A 23,153-nucleotide genomic window follows, 5' to 3' on the forward strand; every position below is an offset into this window, starting at 1 on the left:
ACAGATAGGGTCACAATGCTGAGAGCGGGAACTGACCATTATCATCCATACCTAACCAAGATGCTGTCTTCAACTGAGCACTGCCTAGAAAAAGAAAACGTAGTTTTTTCCAATGGCATCTCACCAAGTATATAAACCATATTGAACGGTATTCCCCATGCCTAGTGGAAGGCCAACATAAAATCAACTCAATAATATGTTTGTAGACATTTTGTCTCATAGTGTTTTGTTTTGTTGGACCTTTTTTTTTTATCTTAAGATCTTTTGTTTGTATATTATGATTTCTAGTTTTTGTTTTTAATGTTTGTATGTGTGTGTGTGTTTCTTGTGCTTTTTCATTATGTCCCCCATCCCCATTTTTTCCTAAAGTGGAAGAGAAAAAGAGGCAAGTTGAATAGCTGGGGAGGTGGGAGTAGATGGATGGAAAACCAGAATATATTGTATGAAGATCAGAATACATTGTATGAATTTTCAATAAAAATATACAGAAAACCATGAATGTTGAATTCAGACTTGATCTTTCAGAGCTTCAAAGGCTTTATCTTTTTCTGTGGGGCATGGGACATTTTGATGAAGACTGCCATCCTAAGTAAAGAAATGTATTCATTCCAGTGGATAGTACTGATAGAGAAAACGGGGATAAGGAGAAGCATAGGTATCTGCAGGAGCATGCTAGCAAGAATTCCTAGGGACACAGGGACAGAAAAGGAAGACACAGCAGCCACGGGTCTACTTCCATCGTACAGCTCTGAGATGCTGTCATCCACATGCAGATCTACGAACTGTCAAATAAAACAGTTTAAAACCTCCATGGAAAAGCAAGTTTAGGAATAATACATAAAGTATGGACTCAGAGCTAGACGAGAGGACCTAGGAAAACACTGTCCAGCTAACAAGGAAGACCAGACTGTGTGAGAGTGCAGAAGGAAGCTCAGCTTGTTCTACCACTCTTTGTCACTACCATGGAGGTGAATTCAAGTTAGGTGTTGTCCCTGAAATGGAAGGTCATGAACACACGTGATTTTTAATCTGGAATGCACTGTCCTATCTTTTGTACATAAGTAGATTTGAAACTAATGAGAAACTTCATCTCTATTCCGCAAGGCAGTTCTAAAATGTAGAACTGTCTATATGGACTAAAATGTTGGATAAAATCATACATTCAAATTATTGACTAAATTCTAGCCATAAGCCATCAATCTCAAGATAATTTAGCTTTATTTAGAATCATTTATGCTAAAGTTCACTTACAATCAATACATAAAGCTATTAATACATGTAAATTGATCAGTATTTATGCCTCTGGCAACTTAATACAAATGGAATTTTGAGTATTTTTGAAAACTTTATAAGACTGAACATATACTAAGAACAATACTGATTCATATTTTCATATTACAATTAGAGAAAGTTTGTATTATTAGATACAGATCCTGGTATTATATAATCCTATGCAAAATTTTTGTTTGAATGTAATCTCATATGGGACCATCTTCCTGTCAGGTCAAAACCAGCAATATGATCTTATTCAATAAAGCATATTTTAAAACAAAAAATAAAAATAATCTTAGAACCCTTCTACCCTTAAATTTTTTATAAGGATTGTGTTTCTCTTCAAATCTGATTACTAAAAATTTAGAATAATAAAACATTTAAGATGCTACAATTAAATTACAAACTTGCTGTAATAAGCTGTCAAGTATAAGTTAATATATACTCCTGATATCCAATGTCATGATGATTTCAAAGGGGCTTCATCATTACACTTAGGATGAAGTGTCTTCTCAGCACAGGGAATCACTGCAAGGAGGCCTCACTCTACCACAGGTGCTGGGTACGGACATCCCAGCGAGGAGAACTCTTTATCTCTTTGAGGTCATGGGAAGGGCAAATCAGAACATCTCAGATTCACTTTATTAACCTCAAAGCAAATTCCAGTTGCTCAATACCTAATTATTTTTTTTTAAATTCTTTAATTTTTTTAAATAGAAGATGGGGGATAGCAATATCACTTTCACATCAATATACTTTCAGGGTATATTTATATTTGCTGTTATTCGATACATTTGCCTGATCTAACATAGTAATTTCAGATGTGGGGGGAGGTGCAGCAGGGGACTTTCCAGTAAATATTGATAATATTAAAATATGAACATTATTTGGAAGTCCATTCTGAGGAATTTCTACAAAATAATTCATAAGAAGAGCAACAAGGCAGTTGTGCAGAAAGCTTATGTCAGATGAGCAATTACATGATCTGTCTACACAAAGTTTAGAATGAAAATACGGGAAATCAACCTTTTTCCAGTTCCCAGACTATTCCCAAATTTCCACTGGCCAACCTTTAGTATCCCCCGACTACACTGAATGGAATGTGACTGTTCTGGTGCCATCGTATGATGTGCTATGCTGACGTGCCCCATTCTCGGTCATCCTTAGTAAGTGAAGCAAATATTTGGATAGATAAATACAAACATAGTGATGTAACATTAGCAGCTGAAAGGAAAAATGTGCTAATTTGGCTAAAATAATCAACATTAACAGTAGTGAGTTTGGGGGTAGGAACCAAATGTAAAAGTATAAATGGGACAGTGGGTAACAGGGCTTAAGTCTGACTTCTGCTGAGTCCTGAGTCTGGTGTTGTAAGAGCTTGAAGGCTCAAAGTCCTCAACAGGAAAATGAATGAGGTTAACAGTTTTATCCTTAAAGAGTTTCCATAAAGATTAAATGAGTTACAACTCCCCACCTTATCACCTGCCATGAAATAGTACTTTAAGTTGTCAGGCAATAATGTAAGAAATAAATTTCATGTAATTAGAAAGCAAAATGTCAGGGATGGGGAGATAGTTCAATGGGAGTTCAGTCTTGAAACCAATGCTAAAAAATGTTGGGCGAGATAGCCTGTGTTTATGGTCTCAGCGTCTAGGAAACAAAAACTAGCAGGTCCCTGGTACTCCCTGGAAGCCATTCTAGCTCCTGTGGAGAGTTTCAGATGAGAGATTTTGAATAATAATAATAGTAATAATAATAATATGAAAATACACACATGTGCACATACAGACACATATGGATGTATACACACACATACATGAAAGCAAATCCCATAATAAAATTCATCATTTTATACAGTGAATATTTTTAAATACAAAATAAATCTGTAATGGGCACCTTCCACTACTTTTTCTTAGCAAGGCCTTTCTTTATCTATTTCCCCATACCAGCCTGATGTCCCTGATTCATGGTGACTAGGTGATTCATGCTGGGTGAGAACTCAGGGCTGTTGCTGAGTGAGCAGTTAGAGTTCTCTGGGAACCCAGCTTCCTGGCAGAAGCTGGATCCTCCCCGCTGTCTGGGTGTGCTGTGGAGTGAAGCTGCTCCACGGGTACATTAAACCTTCTCCAGCTGTTCACTTCTCTGTTGTCCTAAGTGTTCAGGATGCAGCATGCTTGTAATCTAGACCAACAGCCTCAAATCCCATGACCTCAGATAAAATTCCAGGCCATCTGCTTCTAGACCTGAAGCATTTGCCCAGCGGGTATTACTTCCTCTAGCATTTTACAAATGCACAGAATATTTACACCCTGAAGAATCCAAGTGATTGTTTTGTGGATTACCACTGCTCTGAATTTTATAAATATCAGATTTTTTATAAGACCCCTTCTATATATTTCCATACAACTTAGAAAATAAAATATTAGTTCCTCTTCTAATAAAACTTTTGTCTTTTAAATGAGTCAATTCAAGCCAAATTAAAGTATTAAGGCAGGCTTATTGGGGCAACTCTTGGGAGAGCTCACTGACCACACAGGAGGGGGTCAGTAAAGTCACCACGCAGAGGGAAACAGAAAGTAGGGGGAAGAGAGAGAGAGAAAACACATGGGGTGGGGGTGGGGGGAGAAGGAGAGTGGAAGGGAGGAAGGGAGGGAGGGAGGGAGAGAGAAGGAGGGGGAGGGAGGGAAGGAGGGAGAGAGAGAGAGAGAGAGAGAACCAAAATGACTGAATTATATAGTAAATATACAGTGAAGAGCCACTGGGTGAGATGAAACCCAACCTCTGGGCTGGAAAATTCAGGGTCGAGCAAGCCACATCCTGTAATGGACAGGGACTGAGGGATGCTGGGAGAACCTGGAGGTGGGTTTTGTAGGTTAAATATGTACCTAAGCTACTTGTCCCTGGTCTGAAACGCAACACATAACATGAGCCACTCTGGCCTCCTCATAAGCTGAAGGTTATCAAGGACAAGGACAGGAGAGGAAGTCTGCAGTAATACAGAGTGGGGATTTAGGTCCGGGTGGAACACACTCTCTAAGCAGATGATAGCCTTAGCTTCTACATTTTAGGTCTGCGGTTCATCTTGAATTAACATCTGTGTTAAGAGTGCATTTGTTTTTCCTATGCATATCCATTTGTCTCAAGACTATTTATTGAAAAGACATTTTTCCCATTATCCCTGCCAAAGCATGGAGTACTTATCTGTCAGTTGAAAATCCCTTACTGCATAAAAGATCATCTATTTCTGAGTTTGCTTGTTTGTTTGTTTCTCTTTCACGGATGTCTTCATTGATCTATATGTCAGTTTCAGAGTTTTTGGATGCTGTAGCTTAAAATCAAATAATGTAAGTTCCTAGACTCTTTTTTTTTTTTTCTCATTCCAGACTGCTTAGTATGTTCTGGGCCTTGTAGATTTTTGTAAGAAATTTAAAATCAACTTAAAAATGTTGACACTGGATTATCACAAAGATGCAATTTAGGAACAGCCAAAGGGAAGAGATCCAGAGGGTGGAATAGAGGGACCTCTGGGAAGGAGGAACTCCTTGGCCCTGGGGCCCTGTCTGTCCTCAGCAAGTCAACACCTCTCCAACCAGGAAGAAGGCTCACTTCCTGTTTGGTTGTGTCTTATGGATGTTAACTCAATATCACAGCATCCAAATGACAAAACAAGGCAGAGAAGCCAGACGCTGCATATATTCCTCTTAACAGCACGCAGAAATGCTTGCCACGGTACTAATCCTAGATAATAAGTAGGCTAAAGAGTATGAGAAAAAGCAAAATTACAATCAAAATAAGTTTTGCTTTGTTTTGTTTTGTTTTTTAAACCAGTGAATGATACCCCAAATGAAGGTAGATTTTCATTTCGATTTGATTTGCTGTTAAGAGGATGGCTCTCCTGTGAAAGGGCTTAGATAAGATAGAGGGCCGTGAGGCAGAGTGTATTTCCTAGGACAAGGTTAATTTAATACCAGAGAGAGTGTGGCAGGGGGTGAAAGGAGAAAGGGTATTTCTGGGACCACCTAGAAAAACAAGGGCACATACCTTAAGGCATTTGAGAAGGGGGTGGGGAGTGTCTCACACTCTGCGGAAGTGTGTAAGGATTAGTCTATATGGGGGAATGCATGGAGGAAGGACTCCTTAGGGTGGTCACCAGACAGTCCAAAGATGAGCCTTAGTCCTTTGATATCTGAGGCCTTGAAGTTCCTGGGTGCCTGACATTCTCCAAGAATCAGGAGTTTACTTTAAAAATTCAGATGGATTGGTCTCCCTGTAGGAGCAGAGATTCCAGAATCAACAATGAGGACCAGCTGCTGGACATAATAAGCTAAGTCTACCTGGCCTGAGGGATTTAGCATTTCTTTCCAGAAGTACCTTTGTCCTGGGAGCCTGCCTTAGACTGACAGACATTCCTGGCAAGGTGCCTGATGATATCTGTAAGGCAGAGGAGATTTGCTGTTTAGCCTTAGCTAAACCTAAGATATAGTACCTGTCCCCCCAACACATACACCCTGCCCCCCAATGATCTAGGAACTTCTAGTGAGCAGCTACCTCTTAAAGATTACAGACTTGTAGCAGCACACCCAGCTCACAGAAGTGGCTTTCTGTAAACAGTACTTCTACAGAAGATCTTAATTTGTGAATCCTCTTTCTGAATATATTCTATTTTGCAGTGGAGGAAAAAATAAATTTTAAAAGAAGTGCCTCAGAAGTTCTGTTTTTTGTTTTGTTTGTTTGTTTTTTAACTTTAGTCACCTTGTTAATCCATGCACTTAACTGATGGCAATCTATGATTCAGAACTCTACATATAAAACTGTCTAATAATGCTTATTTAGTGGTGCAAACAGTACAGAGTATCCAGAATGAAACGCTATTGGGATACATGAACCCCAAAGGAATAAAAGGGAAAAAAGGAAGAGAGGGCAGGAGTGGGAGGGGAGGGGGAAGAGAGAGGGAGGGAGGGAGGGAAGAAGGGAGGAAAGGAAGGAGGGAGGGAGGGTCGAAGGAACAGAACAGAATAGGATGCACTCCACTGGTACTTAACAAGAAACTCTCTCACAGAGTTGTCACAGCATTCCTGGCCCAGGTCACAGGCCAGCAAGAGACCAACTGTTCTCTTCACTCTGCTTTATGAGGCGAACAATTATTTGTCTATCGAGAAAGTCTTAATGCTCACTGCTAACTGTTGAATACTTGGGTAATGGCATAATAACAATAATGATGATGATGATGATAATAATAACAACCACAATAGTATACTACCTTAGTAACACTGGTATGACACATTAGAAAATACTGCAGCCTAATTAAAAATCAAATTATTGATGCAGAACTTGCTAAGATTCAAGCACACGGCTATTTCTATTACGTGGAGGTGTTGTGGTAACACAAAGCACGGGGCTTCCAAAAGAACAGTGAAAACCCACTGTGTACTCGGGCTCTCAAAGAGCAAGTATCACCCTCAGCGGAACCTTCCAGGAATAATACAGATATCACTTAGCTTTTGGGGGAATCTCCTGAAACCTCATGTTTTCATTTCTTATTTACATTAGTCATTCTGCAAACAGCTTTTGTACACTAAAGTTAATCATAATGAAGGGCCTAAACTGTGTTTTCAGTACAAGTTGTGACTCCAATGAGATGTGAGCCTGACTCGTTTTTCTTGTTTCTTGTATGGGTTTTTTTTTTTCTATATAAACCTATCTTACCAGGAAGACTGAGAATTAAAATTAATTATAGTCATGCTGTTTGGTGTATCATTAAGATGAAACTGGAGGAAACTATAATGGAGTTTAGATTCTACTTCAGCTATAGGACGCAGAGAAATTAAGAAGGATCAGAGCTGGAAACCTCCTACCGGCCAGCTTTCATGGTGCTAAAGATGCCATGCCTAGTGTTTGGAGGGGTCAGCGGGGGCAGGATTTCCCTAGCTGTAGAATGTAAGTGCTGCAATACCTATCCATCAGGCAGAGTATGTCTGTTGGTGCAATAGAGGCAAGAACACGTTAGAGATAAGCACCTGCTTTGTTGTTAAGCTGCCTTCTAAATATTTATCTTGACATTAAGACCAGGAAACCTCTCAGGCTGAAGCAGTCCTTTGTGCAGAGGATGGACAATTCAGAAATTCAAACCTGGTCAGTGTGCAAAGAAGAAGAGGCCGAGGGATGCTCAGTGCTAACCCATCTCTCACCGCTCACCCCCAACCCCTACCCTGCACACACTAGGCCCAGTGAACATCACCCATCAAAGGCGGACAGCTTTAAGATCCCAAGGATGGAGTAGAGTGATGGGACAGCCACTGTGCAGATTGACATTGTTTGTCAACCCTGAACACATAGCAACTGGTATCTACACAGAATCAGGCCTCCACTCTTCCACTGCTGAGAGATAAGTGGCCCCATAAGTCCCATTTCTTCCTGAGGAGCATATGACAGTCAATGGCTCCTGGAGAAAGGAATGGCATTGTCTGTAATGGTGCAGCCACTGGGATGCTAGGCAGGAAGGGGTTTGTTCAGTGAAAGGACACCAGAGGACCATGGGTAGCAAACATAATCTAAATACACTGAAACTGTCAAAAGGAAAGAAAAAAGACTTTTGTAACATGATGAAATAGCAAGGTGAGGTTCCATTTTATCAGATTCATCAATCCTGCAGTTATGAACCCAGATTTGGGGGGTTGAGATCTCTCTCTCTCTCTCTCTTACACACACACACACACACACACACACACACACACACAAGCAAAAGTGACAATAGGATGAAGAAGGACATCTTTTCTTTGAAGATACTGTAGACATGGTTAAAAAAGGAGAACCAACAATGCAGAAGGTCTCCAAAAGCTGCTGACTCATCATCATCCCCTGATGCTAGGATCTGGGAAAGGTTAAGAATCCCTCACAGCTCATCCTCAGTGGGGCCTGTTCCCCAGTTGTCAGTATTTGGATGAAGGAGCTTGGCTTACCTCTGCCTCACTGCATTGTTCACCCCAGCACAAGCTCACCCAGTGTTACGTCCATTCTGCTGAGCTTCCCCACTCGAATGTCCGTTGACTGGTGAGCACATTTCTGGACATTCTACAAAAATAACTTCCTTCTATTTCCCCCCAGCTAATCACTATTGTTGTATTGGTTATTCCATGAGCCTGGAATGTTTCCTGTTTACACTGCTTTCTTAGTGACCCTTACCAATCTCTGAGAGGGGTCTCCAAGATCATTGGTTTTAAAGGGACCCATCCTTATCCCTTTCTTACTTTTATCACCTCACTTCATTTAGTATGTAGCACTGGCTGGGTGAGATCGTCCTCACATGCATTGGCTCATCAGGACAGGAGCTGTCTAAATGCCTCTGAGGGGTGTGTGCTAACTTACTGGTGAGCTGGCAATGCTGTCTCAGATAAGGACTGTTCTCTTACATAACAAATTTCAATTCTATTTACTGCGCAATTATACAGGAGAAATGAGGAGTGTACCTTGCATCTCCCATCTTGTTTTGCCTTGGCTCTCTTTCTCACTTTAAAACACTGTCTACAAGTCCTTAAATGCCTTAGTCAAACTTACAACACATTAAGACAAAACACCATAGGCAAGAAGTGGCCTTTGCTGTTAAAATGTTTGACACATGTCATGAGCACTTTTTGAATCTACTTAAGGAAACAAAAAGTTGTTCTGGGGACATGTTGGCATTTATAGACAAATGATATAGGAGGCATAGCAAATATATTCTCTACCAAGAATCTTAAAATGGTGTTTCAAGCAATTTTAACCAAAGCTGTGAACCTCACCTGCAAAGACATGAAAGTCTGCAAATGACACAGCAAAATGTGCAGTCAGACACAGCAACTGTAGGCTCTTTTTAATGTCTTTAATTTCATTGTGTTATGTGAGTGAGTGTTTTACATGGATGTATGTCTGAGCAGCATGTGTGCCTGTTGCATGCAGAGTCCAGAAGAGGGTGCTGGATCTCCTGGAACTGTAGTCACAGACAGTTGTGAGCTGCCATGTGGCTGCTCAAACCCAAACCCTGGTCCTCTCAAAGGCAGTCCGCCAGTGCTTTTAACTGCTGAGTTATTTCAATAGCCCACCGTCAGACTCTTAAAAAGAAGCTTGAAATAGGTATAATTTTGTGGAAATTATGTCAATGAAGACAGATTTGTGCAATTAAAAAGTTAAGAGAAGTGTAAATGTTAATATTATATCTCCCACAGAAAGACTTTAACACCAGAGAACAATCATGCATGTAACAAGAACATCAGCCAGAGTCCACTCCTCCCTCAGACACTGACCTCAGGGCTCTCTTTTAATCAGGCTTGCTGAGGCATCTGTACCATAACTGAAATAAAATGGTTACATTTATTTATTTATTTATTTTTAATCCGGAGAAACTTTCAATGAAGATTTGAAAAGTCGCCTTTTACTTGAGAGTTATTTTCTCAATAACCTCATCGGCTTCTTTCTTTTGCTTATAGTCTACTTGTACACATACGTGTTAGTTAACAAAGTATAATCTTTAAGTATGCAAACTGCTGCTGGGTTTGGATGTCCAGAGAGCAGAGCTGCCCTTGGAGAGCGTGATGTAATGCTGAAACAAAGCTGGTGTTCATAGACTCTCATCAGGATGTAAACCATCCACAGTAGAAAACACACCTGTTTCACTTTCATCTGATCTTAGGGCCCAGGTCCCAGAGGAGAGCATGGCCACCCTGTTCTTTAGTTCTGATTCCTTGCTGTCTGCTTTGTACAACTTGACTAGGTGCCTATAGTTTTTATGCAAATATTTAAAGTCTTACTTTTTTTTTTGTTTACTTGTTTGCATCTGAAAAGTTCTGACTTCTCAACAAGACCATGTGTGTATGACCCTGACACACAGCTAATTAGGATGCTCAAAGGTTCTGATCCTCCATTTTGGAATCTCGTTTGTATCCCTTGCCCTTGAAAAGGTTTCACTCACTTCTTCTCTGGCATTTCAAATTGCAGCACTTTGACCCACAACTTTTAACATGCTCACTGGGGATGACTCTACTCCAGAAAGTATGTAATGTCAAGCTATTGGAAGAGCAGAACTCAGTCCTGGCTTTCTATTTAAATCAAGGTGACTGGTTTCTCAAACCCTAAGAACTGGACTTCTGCTACAAGAACAGAACTTTCCACCATTGCCCTTCTCCTCATACTTCCAGCGGGCAGATTGATGTCCCTTCCTTCTTCTCGTTTGACATAGAAATTGCACATATATATTAAAACTTCCAATCTTCTTCATCAATGTTTTAGAACTGTGCTTTTTTCAAAAAGAAGGCTGAACAAGAGAGACAAATGAATGGTCCTTACATCTTTGCCTACACTTTATCAAACTTTTAAAATACATACACATTATTTTTTCTTTATTCTTGAGAATCTCTTAAGTGTATATAATGAAAGATGAGGTGATCTATCTATTCCCCCAAATTCCCACCTCCAACTCCCCCTCAAAATCTTCTCCAACATGCCCAGCTTTGACCTCGGCTTTTTCTCTGTCTTTTGATAATCCACTAAGTCCAATTAATGTTATCTACAAGTGCCTGGGTGCAGGGCCTTACATTAGAGTATGGGGAACCTATCAGAAGCCACACAATCCAGGAAGAATGATTCTCCCTCCCCAGCAGCTATCAACAGCTAATAGTTCCTAAGTTAATGGCTTTGGAATAGCCTGGAGTCTTCCACATAAACACTGACATGCAAAACACTTTATCTTTCATATAGACCATCATCCATCAAATGGCAAGTATTTCAACTCACTGCACACTGGACTGCAGGCTGGGCATGTTGTTTCTATACTATCATTTGCTTTCATTGTCTTACTTCCACAATTAACTGAGTATCATCCTGCAAGGTCAACTTCTACATTTTGGGGAAACGGAACAAACCAAAGTCCATATTTTAGCGATGTTCACCACATCAGTTAAACACAATTTAAGCAGAGAGAATTGACAGGCCACGGCCAAAGGAAAATATCCTAATTCAAAACCAAAGGCCATCTGTCGTCGAGCATACTTTCAGTTGTAAGAGGAAGCAATCATTTTAAAGATGGAAAATGGTGGCAGTACATTGTTTAATATTTATTTAACATTCAGAGTAAGGCTGTCGATTTTTTTAAAAATAATGTATTATAGGTTCTGTGGACTAAAGTTTCTGTTGTAAACCTTGCTTGGCTTTTAACTTCTGTACAGTGCTACAGATTTCTGGAAACCTAGATTTTATTAAAGTAAAAATTTCAGATGGAGATGACAGGTAACCATAACAAAGGAAATGTATAGATAAATAAATAGGTGCCCAGATGAAGCAAAGAGGGGAAAAATACCAGATAGGGTAGATAAAAAGAAATGAAGAAATAGAAAAAGTATAGAAAAGGAGAGAGAACATGAAGGAACAAAAAGGAGCTAGAAAGATAAGAAGCAGTTTCCCAGGTGTGTGTGTTTTTGTTTTGCTTTGTTTTTTGGTTTTTTTGTGTGTGTGTTTGGTTTGGTTTTGGGGGTTTGTTTTAGCAGTAGAAGCAAAAAATAGGAAGGAAAGGGTGGCAACCGAGAATAAACCACAGGGAACACAGCCACTTAGCTCTGCTACACATTTCTCTAGCCAACAAATCAAAAATTATATTTATTTGAGGAAAACACGGTTCTTTCAAAACATCCAGGAACAGCTGCTAAATGAGGCAGATTAGACTATTTGGAGTGACTCTGCAGAGCATTGTGCTGTTAAAAATGAAAGTCTTCATTACTTCTCTGAGCATATAATTGACAGCCCTCATAAAAACCCCATGTGGAAAGATTCTATCACAAGCACTGGTGAGGAGGAAGCCACTCTTCGGTGCTCTGAACATTCCCTTGCCTTCCCAAATGAGTGATTTTTACACCATCCCAGATGCAACCTGATGTTAATTAGAGAGAAAGCCTTTTGAAATGAAAATATGTCAAGAAGAGAATAAATCATGAGCTTCCCAGAGATATTCTGCAGGAGAGTGTTGTTCCCAATCTCTTAGCGTGCTCACAGTGAGAAGTGGGCAGAGAAAAATTTCAGAGCCGAGTGGGAAAAAGACGTGATCACATGGTACAAATATTTCACAACAGTGGGAAAACCTGCAAGTCGGTAGAATCAAGTACTTCACCCAAAATCTTAACGAACTCAGATCTGCCAATGTTCGATTTAACCAATAACTAATGAATCCATTTACTATCCACAAGGACCCGAAGTATTCTTCTGTGTATATTTTACATTCTTGGGTCTGTCAGCTGGGAGCTTCCTGATATACAAGAATGGTGTCTTGTTTCCAGTTCACTGGGGGAACAGACCATTTGAAATACAATGGTAGATATCTTAATGAATGGACAGTGTGAAGGTCCCAAATATTATTTATTTGGTATCATCATCGCTGTAAAGGATTTGTATAAACCTTTGAAAATAGGCTCCTGCCAGGACAGGAGACCACACTTGACACTATGCCAGTATTCAAAAGAAGCTAATCATTAATTTCAACTTCACTTTCACCAGGAATGAGCAGCCTAAAAATTATAGGGTATAAAGCTCAAATGATAAATATCATATGCCCTAGGGGATAGCTTACCCTTCTTCTATAGGCAATAATACCAAATAAAAATCACACAATAATTAGATGTCCCCAGAGGAAACTTTCCTCAAATCATTCATGATCATGTAATTAAAGAATTCCCCAGTATAGACATGTCCAGTGAATATCTCTTTTGTTAGTGTCTTTCCACCTGGTAATATGAAGACTGTTCAGCATTTAGGGAAAGTACCTGCCACAAAGCAGCATAGGGACCCAGGTTGGGATTCTCAGCAGCAAAGTAAAAGCCAGGTGTAGTGGTGTGCCTGAAATCCCCACACCGGGGCATTAGATCCTTGGAACTTACTAGGCAGACAGCCTAGCACAATTTGTGAACTTCAGGTTAAGTGAGAAACCTTGTCTAAAAAAAGTAAGGTGGAAATCAAAAGGTGAGGTACCTAAGACTTATCTCTGTCCTCCACTTGAATATACCACACTCAAGGTAGAATGTAGCACACACCACACCACACACACACACATACACACACCACACATACATTATACACACACACATCACATCACACTCACATACACATACACACACACAGCATACATACCCACACACATACATACACACCATACCACACACACACACACACACACCACACTAACACACACAGATCATTTCACCTCTTTCACGTTCCTCAGAATCACAGCCACTGAAAAATTCCTTTTCTTCCTCAAATCCCGTTTATTATGTTAGCCTTCCTGGTTCCTTTAAGCAACCCTTCCCAAGGCTCCTGTCCCCCTGCCTCTGCACACACTCCTACCACCCTCCTACCACTGACCCCTCCCTCCATTTCCCCAGCTCCTGTCTCAGGTGAACACAGCAATCAGCCTGATCATGACTGGCAGTACCCTCCTTCCTACACACTGCCCCACTCGTGGGGGCTGGGACACGTCACTCAGAGCCCATCTTCCCATAGGGAAGGGCATTGCCCCCATTCCCTCTGACACTCTAATACAATCAATCTCTCTCAAAAAAAGCTGACTTTGATTTTAATGCGACTTTAGTGATATTTGTACAAAACTTTAATCCTGGGGATATTTAAGCCTTGTTTTCTGTTTAGAGCTATTTGATAAGAGGAGGATATATTCTGATCTGCAAATGATATGTTCACCAACAAAGCACAAAAATACAACTCACAGAGTTGAACTTACATGAACAAAAGTACAGTTCACATCTATCAATGACATTGTATTTAAGAGATACTATTTGTAGACACTAACAAATACAAGCTACAAAGGGGACAAACAAGCATACTCACCTAACTAGCTAGACAAGGATAACTTGTCACTTTGCAAATAATTACTCAAATTAAACTAAGTGGGCCCTTTCTGAAGGGCATCCTACAACCGGGATTATGATTATCGGAGACCTCTGCTTTAATGAGACCACAGGTTCACCACAGTATTCGGGAGGTCAATGTAGAACAATGTTACATGTTATAAACTTGTTATGATTTAGTCTAACTGAATGGGGTGTATGTAAGGGAGGGCTGGAGAGTGAAATAGTCAAGTTAAGAAAATACTAATAAGGGCCTTGAGATGTCTTTGCCAGCAAACGCCTTGTGGTACAAGTCTAACTACCTGGGTTAATTCAGGATTTCACAGTGGGAGGGGAACTACCTCCCAGAGCTGCTGTCCTCTTCCCTCCATACCCTTTATAACACACACACACACACACACACACACACACGATAATATAAATATAATCTTTCAAAATATCTTTTAAAAATATTCTCAATAAACAAGCATGACTATACACTGTAAAGGCATGTGACAACTACAGGAAGCGACCAACAGATAATTAGCTAATAATTAATTAATATAATTAATTATATTTTAAAATAATTACAATTAACAATTAATAATTATACATATGTACATATATTATTTATTCCACCCCAAGAATGTTGCCAGTTAAGAAGTAAACTCAAAAGCATAATCGCAGAGACATCACTGAGTCAGCACCAGGGGTGTGGTTTGTCTCTACATCTGTGCAATCCCTTTCACCAACTCTTCAACTGAGCTACTTCCCACAGTAAATTCTGAGCAGCTGCAGTCTCCACCTGCCAGGCTTAAAAAGGAGATCCACCCATCCCCTCAGGCAGGCTCTGCAGGCTGCACCAAACACCCTTAGTAGAAGCATACATCCCTAAGGTCCCAGCCCCAAAAGCAAAGGGGTGGAATTAGCAATCTGATGGTGTAGGGACAGCTAGCTACTGTGCTTGGAACTAAGAGTGACAGTAAGTAGAAGACTGACAGATCTCTGCCCCACTTTGCAATCACCATTGGTTCTTTACTTTGGAAAACTCCAAGCTGTTTTCTCTCCTAAGCTCCTCTCATCATCTTCCTCCTTTCCCTCTGGCTTGTCAGCTCTGATTCAGCATCAGTCAGATGTCCTTGGGCCCTTGGGCTTGTTGGGATGAGAAAGGGAAAGAAGGGAGGTGCCTGCCAGTAACCTGGATTTAGTAGGTTGAGTCTGAAAATGGACTGTGGGAAATTATAATCTCGCTTCAACTGCTTGCAACCAGCATGTCTTCTTGTCTCTTGATATGTATTTATTTAGTCTCCACCTCTAGATCAGAGAGACCTTGTAATCTGTAGCCTTATCACACTAGCCATAGTCAAAAGACCGCCGGCATTCCCATAACCTCCCATCTGTCCTTAAAAGCACTATTGTCTTTTTACACACTCATGATCCCAGCAGCAAACACAAGCTCTCTGCTCCCTCGCTTACAGGAAACCCATCAGACAGAACAGGCTTGAAGTTTCCAAGACCCTTCCAGAAACCACCTCTGTGCTTAAGGTCACAACTTACAACTTACAGGGGCGGATTCCCAAGGGATCCATCTGGAGAGCTCAGTGAGGTCACAGACCCAAGGCACCCCAACTGTAATTAATCATCCAGCAGAGAGAAAGTGGATCTTAGAAAAACTCTTCCTCTTCAACTTCTGCTTGGTCTTTGAGCTCTCTGCAGCCGAGCTCTGGGCTTCCTGGTAACCCAGACCCTTCCATTTCCACCCTCGCTCTCCCCAGACCCTCTTCCACCTAATCTCTGAGGGTCCTTCTCGCCAGCAGGAAATTCATCAAGCGATCCTGGGGGGCGGCGCCTGTCCTCTAGACCGCACCTCCAAAGTCAGAGACATCACTTTCAGAACTTTGTAACTCCCTCTCTCCAAGTCCAAGGAAGAGCCCTGGAGCGCAGCCCCGCGCTCTGCAGGCCCCGTCCGGTCCCCGTGCTCCACTCACCCGCCGCCACTGCTGCCGCCGCCGCCGCTGCGAAGGTGGCGCCCAGGAAGCTGGGAGGAGGGAGACGCACCTGCGCGGGCGGGCGGGAGCTGGCCGCACCTCCCGGGCGGTGCCGAGCGTGTCACCAGGGGGCGGCGAGTTGCAACAGGTCCCGATTCTCTACACAGAGTAGCACACACGGCCCAGCGCCCTGTCTGAACTCAAAATCCCAGCCCTGCACACAGCACTCTTTCTTTTCCTCCTCGCCCGCCGGGCTGGGACGCTGGAGCAAGTCTGGACACCTGCGCGCTGCGAGCAGGAACCCGGAAAAAGCCAAGCACACCTGGGAAGAAGGTGGACCTTTGAGCTGGACAGGGGTGCTTTCCGCCTGGCTCTTGGGCTCCAGGATGCATTCTGGAGCCCCAAGCTTTGGAGCAGGGCTCCAGACCCTCTTGACCCGCAGCCAGTAGCCCACAGCCCGCAGGGCAGGCCCCCTGGCTGGTTTGGAAAAGACAGAGGTTGAAAGGTGGTTGAAAGAAAAGAATTTCAAAAACCAACAGCTTGGGTATGGATTTTCTTCGACTGTCTCGATTTACTTGGAAGGAAAGGACAGAGTTGAAAATAAGGATGTCAGCAATACAAGCAGCTCTCTCCTGGGAACAATGGAAGAAGCAGAAACTGCAATTTGATTTGTTTAATTAAATGTATTTATTCACTTTACAACCCAAATATCAGCTCTTCCTCTCCTCCCAGTGTCCCCCCTCAAGTAAGTCCTCTCCCCATTCCCCTGAGAGGGGAAGCCCCTTTCTGGGTGTCAGGCCACACTGCTGTCATCCCACCTTACCCTATCCATGCTGAACATTAAGTTGCTGCAGGACTAGGCATATCCTCTCCTATGAAGGCCAGACGAAGCTGTCCATTTAAGGGTGTGGGATACACAGGCAGGCTGGTAGACTCCGATAGCCCCTGTTCTCCTTGTCTGAGGGACCCGCAGGAAGAACAAACTGCTCATCTGCTACACATGTGCAGAGAGCCTAAGTCAAGCCGTGCTCACCCAGGTTAGTGATTCATTCTCTGGGAGATTCCAAGAGTCCAGGTTAGATGACACTCTGTTGGTCTTCCTGTGGGGTCCCTGTCCTCTTCGGGTCCCTCAATCTCAAATGTGGTCTGTCTAGACGATGGAATACTGCTCGGCCATTAAAAACATCCTGAATTTCGCAGGCAAATGGATGGAACTAGAAAATATCTCCCTGAGTGAAGTAACCCAGACCGAAAAGGACATGCATGGTATATAGTCAGTTATAAGTGGATATTTGCCATAAAGTACAGATAACCATGCTACAATCCACAGACCCAAAGAAGACAAAGAACAAGAGAGTACAGGGAGTCCTTCTCAGAAGGAGAAACCAAATAGAACAAATAGATATCGCAAGTCTATGGAAGGAGGGAACTGCGTGGAAGAGGGGATGCGGAGGGGAATGGGGCAGGAGGAGGATTATGTAGGAAGAGCAGAGGAGAAAGGAAATCAGCTGAGGGACGAGGAGGCAAAGACAATCTCTAGGATGTCCCAGTGACCTGGGATGGGGATTGGCTCCAGAAGGTCTAAGGGGGTAACTCTAGTTGAGATTCCTAACAGGATATGGATCCTGAAGGGGCCACTTCCTGTAGCTAGGCAGGACTCCCAGTGGAAGGATAAGGACAGTAACCCACCCACAAAGCCTTGGACCCAAAATGTGTCCTGCCTGCAAAATGTACAGGCACAAAGACAGAGCAGAGTCTGAGAATGCCTAACCAATGATTGACCCAAACTGAGACCCATCCCATGGGCAAGAACCAATCCATGACACTATCACTGATACTCCCTTGTGCTTGCAGACAGGAATCTAGCAAAGCTGTCCTCTAAGAAGCTCCACCCAGCAGCTAGATGGAGCTTCGGAGTCTTATGGAAGAGGTGCAGTTTGATTTTAACAGAAACACAGCAGTCAAGTTTCATTTCTGTTCCTCTCAATTAATGCCATGCATGTTAAAAATAACCTTTACAATCATGAAACCATCAAGATCCAGCCAGCTCCGACAGTGTTAACATTGCAGCCAATAAATCTGGAGAGTGGCTCGATCCATAACTGCTGGCTGTTCTTCCAGAAGACTTAGGTTTGATTCCCAGCACCCACTGACAGCTCACAACCATCTGTAACTCCAGTATGAGGGGATCCAGTCCCCTCTTCTGGCTTCTTCAGGCCATAAGAATGAATATGATGCACACACACACACACACACACACACACACACACACACATTATGTATCTATCTATCTATCTATCTATCTATCTATCTATCTATCTATCTATGCAGGCAAAATACCTGAACACATAAAATAAAAATACTTTTTTTTTCAATGTGGCTTGGTAAAGGAATGTGACGTCTATGGCCAAGACAAATGCTCTTTCATCTTCTAATATGACACTTACATAATCACAAAATGAAATTAACCTTTAAACTACTTGTATGGAAAGTACAAAACTGTTTGGATTTGAGTTAGGTCAGGACTGCTGAACTGGACTAGGCAGATGGAGGAAACTTACATACTCTAAAAAGTTGAGGCCTGCCAACCTAGGCCAAAGTCAGAACAGGTTGTAGCACAAATCAGGGCTTACAGATCCTAACCTATGGCCTCTAGTCATCTTGCTTCAAAAGAATGTAGAGAATTATCTTGCTTTACTCATTGAAGTTTTTCTTCTGTTCCTGCTAATTTCTTCTATATATTTATATTTTATTTATATTATACTTATACAATATATTATATATTACATGATATATATTGCAGTCTGCTTTGTTGACTCAGCACCAGCCTTTTACTCAAATTATGTTCTCACTGACAAGTGTGTGTCCCCTACCTTCAAATGTAACTCCAGATTTTTCTCATGTTGGTATTGAACATAAGGTCTTACCTACTTCTCAGGCCCAAGATGTCATCTTTTCTCCCTCTCCCCTCCACTTTCATTTTTGGTTTGTTTAGAGACAGGGTTCCATAAAGCCCAAGCTAGGCTTTTAGAACCTTGCTATGTAGCCAAGGCTGACCTTGAAATGTTGATTTCAGTGTCTCTGCTCTAGAATGAGAATGGCTGGCTTTGCAAGCTTGTGTGAACATGGCAAGCTCCAAGGTGCTCCGTAAAGATGCAGCTTTCTTTTACATTTCTTTATTAGTGAGGAGGCCACATGTGTATGGAGGAAGCACGCTGTGATCACTGTGATCGCCTTAGCAGAGGCGCATGTGACCTATGTCGTTTTTGTTATTGTTTGATTGATTTGTTTTGTTTTGTTTTTTTGTCAATTTAACGTAAGTGTCATCTGGGTAAACAAAACCTAATTGAGAAAATGCCTCCACTGGAGTGTCTGTAGGAAAATCTTTCAATATTTTCTTGATTGATGATTGATGTAGAAGATCCCAGACCCTGTGGGTGATGTTACCCCTGGGCAGGGTGTCTTGGGTTATAGGAGGAAATATAGTCCTCCAAGCCATGAAGAGGAAGTCAGAAAGCAGCACTCCTCTGTGCTTTCTGCTTTGGTTCCTGCTCTGAGTTCCTGCCTCAGTTTCCCCCGACAATGAACTGTAACCTATAAGCCAATAAACCCTTTCTTCTCCAACTTGCATATCATCATGGTGTTTATCACTGCAACAGAAACCTAACTCGGACAGCCTGTTTTCAAAACAAGAATATACAGGCTAAACAAATTAAAATGGAGCCATCATCCAGAGGGTTAGAGTTCATAACTGTCATGGCAGGAAACATAGCTACAGCAGGCAAGCATGCCAGTGCAACAGTTGCTGAGAGGTTACATCTGATCTTCAGGCAGGAAAGGGGAGGGGAGGGGAGGGAAGGAGAGCAGAACAGAGGAGAGGAGAGGAGATCAAAGGAAAGGAGAGCAGAGAAGAGGAGAGGAGGGGAGGGGAGGGGAGGGAACAGGAGAGGAGAGACTGGTCCTGTCATGGGGAACTTCAAAGTGACATATATTCTCCAACAAGGCCATACCCCTAATCCTTCCCAAACAGTTTTTATCAACTGGGATCCAAGCATTCAAATACATGAGCCTCCAAGGCCACCTCCATTCAAATCAACAACAGAGGGAAGGAGTGCTGAAAAACCTTCACATAACCCTTTGAGGTTGAGTGGTTTGTGAAGAACAAACCTCTATGGAGAATGGCCAGGTCCTGAAAAGATAGAATTAAGGGCAAACCAGGAAAACAATATCAATCCATAACCAAATTTGGCCATACAACAGACAAATTCAGAAATATGGTTTGCTCACACTCAATATTACTTATTCCCCAAGACTACAATGAGAATTATGAATTAAAAATAGTATATGTAAAACCTTCTGGCCTGACATGTGGTAAGTACTAAACCATCACTTACTACACCGGAGTCATGTTATGAGGGATTCAAATTGTAAGCTGAATAATAATGGACTAGTATCTACTGGTAGTAATCTGAATATTCTAACATTAAAATCCCTTCAGCAAAAATTCTTAAAATGGTGTGGAGGAACCAAACTTTCTATCCATCTTTAGTGAGGAGAGCATCTAAAGCATGGAATCAGTACAAAGAAAACTGGGAAGATGAATGCCCAGCCAGTGAGGCTGGGAACCATTGTGACTAAGTCTGAGTCTGAGACCATGCTGGAACAAAAGGATGGGAAACAGAAGCCAAGGCTGTTCAAGCTGCCAAAAGTGCACAGTGGAAACAAAGAGCCCATGGATGGGAAGGGGAGGATTAGCAGTCACTATTTTCAATATACCAAGGCCCTCTGTAATCTGTAAGTATTTAGAAAAATATTCTGGGGAGGAAGTACCAAAGGCAGAATGAATTGCAGGTACAGAACAGGGCTCCATCTTGGACATCTCTGCATGCAAACACTGTACATAATTAACTCCTCCTGGTTTCTTTTCTAATAAGTTATTATAGAAGACAACTATAATTAGACTTCTACAAGTTATACTCAGAAAAACAAAGGATGACTGAGAAGTCTGAAATTCCTACTAAAGAGCTTCCAAAAGAAGACCTCTAATAAAGTAAGGCTAATAAATAGCTTTACCTAATCTATAAATCTCATTCTGAAATCCAATATTAAATCAGTGAGACTATCATATTCAACTCATCTTCATGGATTTCTTATATTGAGCTAAGTACATATGGGGGATGAAGAACAGGGTTTAAGATTTTTCTGTCTCTAAAGTACTTACTCTTTAACTGAGAAAATTACAGATAAAAATATCAAAATCCAGGGAGTAATATTCATGCTAAGGAGACACAGATAAATAAAACAGAGAAACCATAGAAGAGGTATGCTAAAGCTTATTGAGAAAGAAGGAAATTATATTCTGAATAACATTTTCTGCTTTAATTATTTTGTTTTCAACAAACATGAACCCCTTAAAAAGTCTTTCTGCATGTAATAAATTGCTATTCCAGTTTGTTACCAGGGCTCAGCCACTATTTGCACACAAGTGCTGACAATGCCTTGTAGGCAGGCAGATAAAACCATTAGTAGAGAAAGAAGTTGTATTAACAATAGAAAAACAGACACATTGTTTCTTTCAAAGTCACAAGTACTTTGGGAGAGATTGACAAGCAAATTTCCTACCAGTGTTTTCAAAATCCACTGCTGGGTGAATCATCACCCATGTTTAACAGTGTTACTACACTTCACTGGGAGACTTCTGGGAAGATTATTTAAATGAATGTCACAATCACTTCATATATCTCTTTATTTAAATTGTTACATAAAGCATTACGTGATATTGATTCAGCAAATTTATTATTTTCTAGAAGCAAAGAATTTTACTTGGTTGGAGTAAGGATGAAAACTCAGCAATGCAGAGTAGAAAACCTACGATTACACCTCTAGGAATTTAATCCTTGTCTGATTCCTTGATTTGTGCATGTTCATATTTGTGTAAACAATGAGCAACATTACCATTTAAACTTAAAAAATGTGGTATAAAATATTTCTGAAAAGAGGTATGGAATCAAATGCATTCAGGTCGGATTAAGTAGGCACATAGACAATGGGTTTCTTCCTTTTCTTACTTTCCCCCATCACTAAGCTTCTTTAGGAAAAAATGAGAAACACTTTTTAGTTTTAGTTGCATCCAATCTTTATATTCATAATATAGCACTGGGAAATTACTTTTTGATTTGTAAACATCTGTAAAAGATTAAGTAGTATTAACAAATTATTTTTGGGAAAGGGTAAAGGATAAAATGACTTAATTAAACCCCCCAAATTCATGGTAATTTATTTTTAATAGTTAAAATCATTAGTCCCTCTGAGTGCATTCTTCTTTCTCCCTGGGATAGATCAAACACACAAATATATTATGTTGCTTACATTTTTCATCATACTGATAAACCACTTTTAGAATCTTGCCATTATTTATTGATGTAATCCATAATAAAGCAATTAGATGGAGTGACAAGAGTTAGAGTGAAAATAGGAAGATACTTAATATAAAGCAGTGAATCTTAATAGTTTGACTTGAAGAATATCCTTTATTTCTTTTATTAAAATGACCTGGAAAGTTCCCCCTTTAAATAGGCTTTAAAATATTAAATACAACTTTCAGGAAGCTGTTAGCTCTTTATCCTTGCTGTGGATAATTATGAATAGTCAACTTCAAGGGTATTTTAACAATATGTTAAACTCTTTACAGACAACAAGCAAACATAGGAATTTGTATGTAAGATATAGTACTTTTCAAAATTATAGACATAGGTTAAATATATTATCAATAAATTTAACTGTTTTATTAATGCAGGTTACAAAAGTATTTGCTTAAAGCTGAAATGACTCATTAAATCTGGGAGCTGAGAACCACAAAACCAGATTATATGCATGTATTAGAGCAAAGACTGGAAAGAGGAGAAAGAACAGCTGGAAATTGGAATTGTCTGAGAATTCTCCTTTATGGCAGGCAAAACGTCTTAGATCCTAATATATATTGTATGCTCTGTGGGACTAGCCCGCTAATAGCGTGCAGTCATTCACTTATGAAAGAAGT

The 23,153-nt window shown here is 40.9% G+C and overlaps 1 protein-coding gene across 1 annotated transcript in view; it reads right to left on the reverse strand.

Moving 5' to 3' along the window:
* Sack1b (scaffolding CK1 anchoring protein B) overlaps nucleotides 1-16,145 on the reverse strand; it is an 82,294-nt gene extending 66,149 nt beyond the window's left edge. Inside the window, exon 1 of the mRNA XM_021173260.3 lies at nucleotides 16,115-16,145. The gene's annotated coding sequence lies outside the window, so the exon portion shown is untranslated. The remainder of the gene's footprint in view (nucleotides 1-16,114) is intronic.
* Between the last annotated feature and the right edge of the window lie 7,008 nt (nucleotides 16,146-23,153).

Source organism: Mus caroli, unplaced genomic scaffold, assembly GCF_978045245.1.
Source record: "Mus caroli unplaced genomic scaffold, Mus_caroli_1 scaffold_11, whole genome shotgun sequence".
Lineage (NCBI taxonomy): Eukaryota > Metazoa > Chordata > Mammalia > Rodentia > Muridae > Mus > Mus caroli.